Source organism: Triticum dicoccoides, chromosome 2A (assembly GCF_002162155.2).
Source record: "Triticum dicoccoides isolate Atlit2015 ecotype Zavitan chromosome 2A, WEW_v2.0, whole genome shotgun sequence".
Classification (NCBI taxonomy): Eukaryota; Viridiplantae; Streptophyta; class Magnoliopsida; order Poales; family Poaceae; genus Triticum; species Triticum dicoccoides.
In genome coordinates this window covers 229,213,333-229,219,621 of record NC_041382.1, presented here as the reverse complement: position 1 = coordinate 229,219,621, position 6,289 = coordinate 229,213,333, and the positions used below count along the sequence as shown (strand labels likewise).

At 51.9% G+C, this 6,289-nt stretch overlaps 1 pseudogene; it reads left to right on the top strand.

The window, feature by feature from the left end:
- Nucleotides 1-1,929: 1,929 nt before the first annotated feature.
- The window catches only part of LOC119357809, a 94,709-nt pseudogene continuing 90,349 nt past the window's right edge, over nt 1,930-6,289 (top strand).

Below are 6,289 nucleotides of genomic sequence, written 5' to 3'. Positions count from 1 at the left end.
TGAAGCTAAAAAGTCCTAAAACTAAAGAACCAAACTAATTTCACTGAACCAACATTAAGGGAAATGGACATCCGTTTGGGCATATTGATCTTATTCCTACCATCGAGGGACATACTTGACAATTTCCCCGTCGGTGGTGTTTGGTTCTTTAGTTTTAGGACTTTTTTCTAGTCCCAACTAAAAAGTCCATAGTTCCTAAAAAGTCCCTGCCTGTTTGTTTCCAGAGACTAAAAAGTCCATAGTCCCTTCCTAGAGGTTATTAAATGACCATGTTGCCTTTAGTATATAGAAAAATAACAATCAAACAACACCATGGGGTGGCGGCCCAATGGGTGCATGGAGGAGCATTGTTGGAAAAGTCTCAAAAAGACTCTCCTTGAGAGTCTTCTTCATTTAGTCTCAAATGCTAGTTTAGTCCTAAAAAATCTCTCTTGTTTGATAAAAAAGTCTCTAAGAGGGACTTTTTCTAGTCCCTACACAAAAAAATCCCTGGAAATAAACACCCCCTAAAGCACCTGTGATCGGTCGCTACTAGTATTTTCTATCATGAAGACTAGAACAAGTTGAGATAATCATCAAGTAGTACATCCTATCACTACTATAACTCGGAGTAGCCCATCTAGCGAAGCTACCAAGCACTATTTGTCGTGGTTCTAACTCTGACAGTGAGGTAGGGGGTATGTATGGAGAGGCTAGGTCTCAGCTATGGAGAAGTTGTAAATACACCAGGATGTACGAGTTCAGGCCCTTCGCGGAGGAAGTAACAGCCCTACGTCTTGGTGCCCGGAGGCGGTCGACTGGATTATGTGTGTATGAATTACAGGGGTGCCAACTCCTGCTACTGAGGAGGGGGGTGGCTTATATAGAGTTTGCCAGACCCCTCCGGTCCTCAGTAATGCAGGGTTAAAATACATTAAGACTGGGCGTTACCGGTAACGTCCCTAATAAAGTGCTATAATGACCATAAAGACTACTTAATGGCCGACCGTTTGTTTGCGGAGTGACTTTAGATCTCCTGTCAGTCGAGTGGTTGGCATCGTAGTCGAGTGGTAGCCTCCTGGTCGAGTGTCTTGAATCCGTCGAGTGGGATACCTTCAAGTCGAGTGAAAGGTGACTTCTTCCAGGGATGTCCTTGGGTAGGGCTCCTTAGGACAGGTCCATGCCCCTACCCTAGGTACATAGCTTCATCATTAGCCCCCGAATGGATCGAGGTTCGAGTGGGGAAGGAGTTGGGGGTCCTTCCGACTAGTTCTTAGCGTTATACGAATGTCTTGTACTGGATCAATCATCGCGGATGACGTTGTCAACTTCTTTCGGTCACCTTGATCCATTCTTGGTCTCTCGTCGAGTGAATTTCCTTACTTGTGGAATATCGAGTGCCGGCACGAGCGGGCTCTTCAGTTTGATGAGTTGTTCTGTAGCCCGCGGATTCTGCGGGATTCGAATTTCGGGAAGCGAGCGGGATGGGGGCGGCCGAAGTAATCGGATGGGATAGGATGGAAGCTCCTCGATCTCCATGCCACCTTTTTCGCCACGTACCGCGCGCGCGCCTGTTGCGGGATTTGACGGGATCGCCTGGGCCTACCGGTCAGCCACTCGGAAGCGGCTCCTTATAAGTTGCCGGATCGGGGTTCCCCAACGGTGTGCTCTCGTCTTTCCTTCTCCCCCCGCGAGGTCCTCTGCCACCTCCGCTCTCACCCTAGCACTGTAGGTCCGTTCGAGCCTCGCCAGCGACGATGGTGAAGGACAAGACGTCAGCTTTGGAGCGCGCGAAGAAGGCGGCGGTGAAGGGGAAGGGGAAGAAGTCCGCTCGGGGCAGATCTTCCTCGAGGACTGCTCTGCCCAGGGATTGGATCCAGGGCGACTGGATGCCCTCGGTGATTCGGCAGGAAGATCTTGACGACATGGTCGAGGGGGGAGTCATTCCCCATGAAGCTGCGCGCCTCCCGGGGGGAGAAGTCGAACCCCAACCTCGTGACGGTGAGTGCGTCCTCCTCGCCACCCATATCGACCGCGGATTTTCTCTACCTCCTCATCCTTTTTTCCGGAGCTTTTTGAACTTCTTCGGAGCGCAGCTCCATCATTTCACTCCCAATTCCATCGTGTATCTTGCGGCTTTCGTTTCCTTGTGCGAAAGTTTCTTGGGTTGCCACCCTCATTGGGGACTCTTTAAACACATCTTCACTTGCCGTTCCCAATCGGTAAAGAAAGCCAAGTCGAGTGACGAACGGACGCAAGTGATCCAGCTATGCGGGGGCCTGGAGATCCAGATGAGGGGTAAAAGTTCTTTCCCGTCTATCACCTTTCCCGAGTCGGTCCGTGGTTGGCAGTCGACCTGGTTTTATTGCCAAGACCAGGTGACCCCAGGACAGTCGACTGGTCTTCCCCCTTTCTCTTGGACCGAGCTCAAAAGCCTGCCTCTCTGAAAGTGCTGCCGGAGGAAAAGGCGCAAGTCAAGGTGCTGGTTGGTCGAGTGGTTCAGCTTGTCCGAGACGGCGTGACCGGCATGGACTTGCTGGAGGTCTTCCTTCGGAGGCGCATCCAACCACTTCAGGCTCGCGACCACCCTATGTGGATGTACTCGGGTCTCGACGACACCACTCGGGTTCACCCAGAGGAGGTCACCGACGAGATGCTGGAAGGGTGGCTGTCGAGCATCACAGGGAACAAAGACAACCCCCGAGGAGCCAGGAGGGTTGTCCCGCTTGACAGTACATACGACGTGGACCAGGTCTGACCTTGTGTTCCCGACTGAGATCTTACTTTCTCCATTTGCTCTCTTTGAATCAATCGACTGACTTTCGACTTGTCTGCTATTCTCCAGGCAACTATAGAGATGTACTCGACACCCAACGGAGCACAGGGGCAGGCCGAGGAAGGGGAGGCGAGCGGAGGCGAAAGCGGAGACGAACAGGGGGAGTGGGAGTCTGACGGCGAAGCAGAGGGAGACGACGGCGTCGACTCCAGCGAAGAGGAGGAGGAGGAGGAGGAAGCTGGACCTCCCCACTCGGAAAGGCAATCCAAGCTTACACACGACCCTGCGCGGGAACGTGGTAAGGTGACTGCTCCCGTTGGGCAGTCGTCGAAGCACCCTCAGACCTCTTCTCCAGCGCCGACTGAAAAAGCCTCCAAGCACCCCCGCGCGGCACCGTCCAAGCCACCCAAGGCTCTGCCCAAGATGAGGATGACTGTCCCCACCATTTCTGGGTAATGATAGAATTTGTTCTCCTTTGTCGACCATGGACGGATCCTCGGTCGATCCACTGAGCCGACTGACGGTCTTTCAAAATTTGCAGTGCAGCTACTTCTGAGATCTCCGCCAAGGACGATGATCAAGAGATGGAAGATGTTGTTACTTCCAACCCTGGTATGATTACTGATGTTCTGCCTTGAATCGACTGACGATTTCTTATAACTCTGGTCGATTGAATTTTTCTCGTAGCTCCTCCTCATGTTATTAGCCTTCCTGACGACGAAGACGAAGCGCCGCTGAGAGTGAGGCGGAACAGGAAAGCGTCGACTGGCGAGACTCCACAATCCACTCCGGCGCGTAAGGCCGTAGCTCGAGATGGTGGCGATACCACCCGGGCTTCTGTGACTTTTGCCAATCCTCTGGCAAGTGCGCGGCCCTCGACGTCGACCGTAAATCCGCCTTCGCTCTTCGCCACACACCACGTCCCTGAGGACCAAGTGGGTGCAGCTAAGGAAGCTATACGCTAGGTAGGCATCATGATGGAGCAGGTCAAGGTGGTTCGAGAAGCCAACCAAGCGGCTTATGACGCGAGTTCAGCTCTTCAGAGTAACATCTAGGTCAGTCGATTCATTGCTTGTTCTGTTAGGGTATGTTGTCTGAAGAATCTCTTTTCCGAAGATCTTTTAAATCTGTACACCCACTGGGTGTTTGTGTTAAGTTTTTTGGTCGAGTGGGGGCACGCTGAGTGCACCCACTGGGTGTAGTCCCCGAGACTACGGTGGACTGCTGGCAGTCGACTGTAGTCTTTATATTGCATTGCTGTAGTTTTGCTCCTTCACTCGGTCTGGCCAGGCCATGTCGAATGAAACTGTATCCGGTCGACTGTGGGCAGTCAATTTTTTTTTCAAAACCAGTGGGGGCACGCTGAGTGCACCCACTGGGTGTAGTCCCCGAGACTACTGTTGAATGTTTTTGATTCAGCTGTAGTCTTAGAAACGTCATCATTGTCTCTTGGTTACTCGGAAGCAACTTATCTTGGACCTTTGTCGACTGACTTTTGCAGAAATCCTGTGAACTTGTGGCTCTCTACACTGAGTTGGAGAACAAACAGATCCAGCTCGACCTTGACTTGAAGCTCGCTCAACAGAACCTGCAGAAGGCGCGAGACGAAGCAAAAGGTATGGCTGGCGAGGTTTCTCATTCTTGACGAGTGACTTCCCTTTCTTGCCCATTCTTGATGTTGACTTCACTCGACGTTCTGTAGAAGAACTGGAGGAAGCTCTGAAGAAGAAAGATCAAGATCTTGCCGAAGCACAGAAGGAGGCCTCGAGCAAAACGAAGCTTGCAGAAGAGAAACTGGCTTCGGTCGGAACTCTTGAACAGGAGAACTCCAGACTGAAAACTGCTCTCGAGACGGCTAATCGAGAGGTCAGCCGACTGAAGAAAGAGAAGATGGTTCTGCACGACCAGGCGGGTGATTTGGCGGGGAAGGTAAACGATCTGGAGGCTTATCTCGGTGGGCTCGCCAAGAAGCTGTTCGTCATGCTCGAAGGTAATTATTCCGACCCGGCTGTCTCGCAGTTACCAAGCCCGCATAAGGCCACTGTCTTATTCTTGAATCGTGTTTGCAGAATTCTGTCAGAGCTTCAAAGAGGAAACCAGTCGAGTGGAGCCAGGCTTGGATCCCGCCAATTCTCTCGTGAAGGACGAGCTGCTATGAACGTGCTCCGACTGGAGTCTCGTGTTACCAGTGTTGTTGACTATCTTGCTCGGCTGAAGGTTGCGATGTCGCGGATTGACACATCACTCTGGCCTAGAACGACGCTTCAGAACAACCTCGAGTCCCTGATAGTTCGACTGGATGAAGTCCCGGGTCGAGTGGCGGAGTGGAAGAAGTCTTCTGCTAGATGTGGTGCTGATGTCGCTCTGTCTCTGGTCCGCGTCCATTGCAAGGAGGCGCAAGAAGAAAAGCTGGCCGCCATCCAAGTTGCCAATACCAGGAAGCACAGCTTTCAAGACTTCATGGAGACTTTCATTGCTGCTGCTACTCGTATTGCAGACGGGATCAACTTGGACGAGTTCGTCGCCCCTTCCAGTCCTCCGCTTGAGGAATGAAAAACTTTTATGCTTCACTTTAAATTTGCCTCGGAATGCCGAGTGGATTCTGTAATCGTTAAACTCTGTCGAGCCGAGGGCTCGAGTACTTTGATATGAGGTCTTGGACCTTTGGGTTTTATCCGAACTTGATTTATCATTGAATATCTTCGGGATTTATCTGCCGAGTGGAACTTGGCCTTCACTCGAAATAACTTCGTATTTGTGGTGCAGCTCCGAAGGAAAAGGTAACAATCGATTCGCATCGTGCCGTCCTTGTGGATTGGGACGTGTTCCAAACTTAGGCGAGCATTGGGCTGCAGCTAAGCCCCCGAGTGGGAGGTTCGCTTTCCACTCGGTGGGGTTTTTGAACACTTACGCGAGCGCTGGGCTGCAGCTAAGCCTCCGAGTAGGAGGTTTGCTTTCACTCGGTAGGATTTTCAAACACTTAGGCGAGTACTTGGACTGCAGCTAAGCCCCCGAGTTGGAGGTTTGCTCTCCACTCGGTAGGATTTTCAAACACTTAGGCGAGCACTGGGCTGCAACTAAGCCTCCGAGTGGGAGTCTGGCTCAGCACTCGGTAGGATTTTCAAATACTTAGGCGAGTACTTGGACTGCAGCTAAGTCCCCGAGTGGGAGGTTTGCTCTCCACTCGGTAGAATTTTCAAACACTTAGGCGAGCACTGGGCTGCAGCTAAGCCTCTGAGTGGGAGTCTGGCTCACCACTCGGTAGGATTTTCAAATACTTAGGCGAGTACTTGGACTGCAGCTAAGCCTCCGAGTGGGAGGTTTGCTCTCCACTCGGTAGGATTTTCAAACACTTAGGCGAGCACTGGGCTGCAGCTAAGCCTCCGAGTGGGAGTCTAGCTCACCACTCGGTAGGATTTTCAAATACTTAGGCGAGTACTTGGACTGCAGCTAAGCCTCCGAGTGGGAGGTTTGCTCTCCACTCGGTAGGATTTTCAAACGCTTAGGCGTGTACTTGGACTGCAGCTAAGCCTC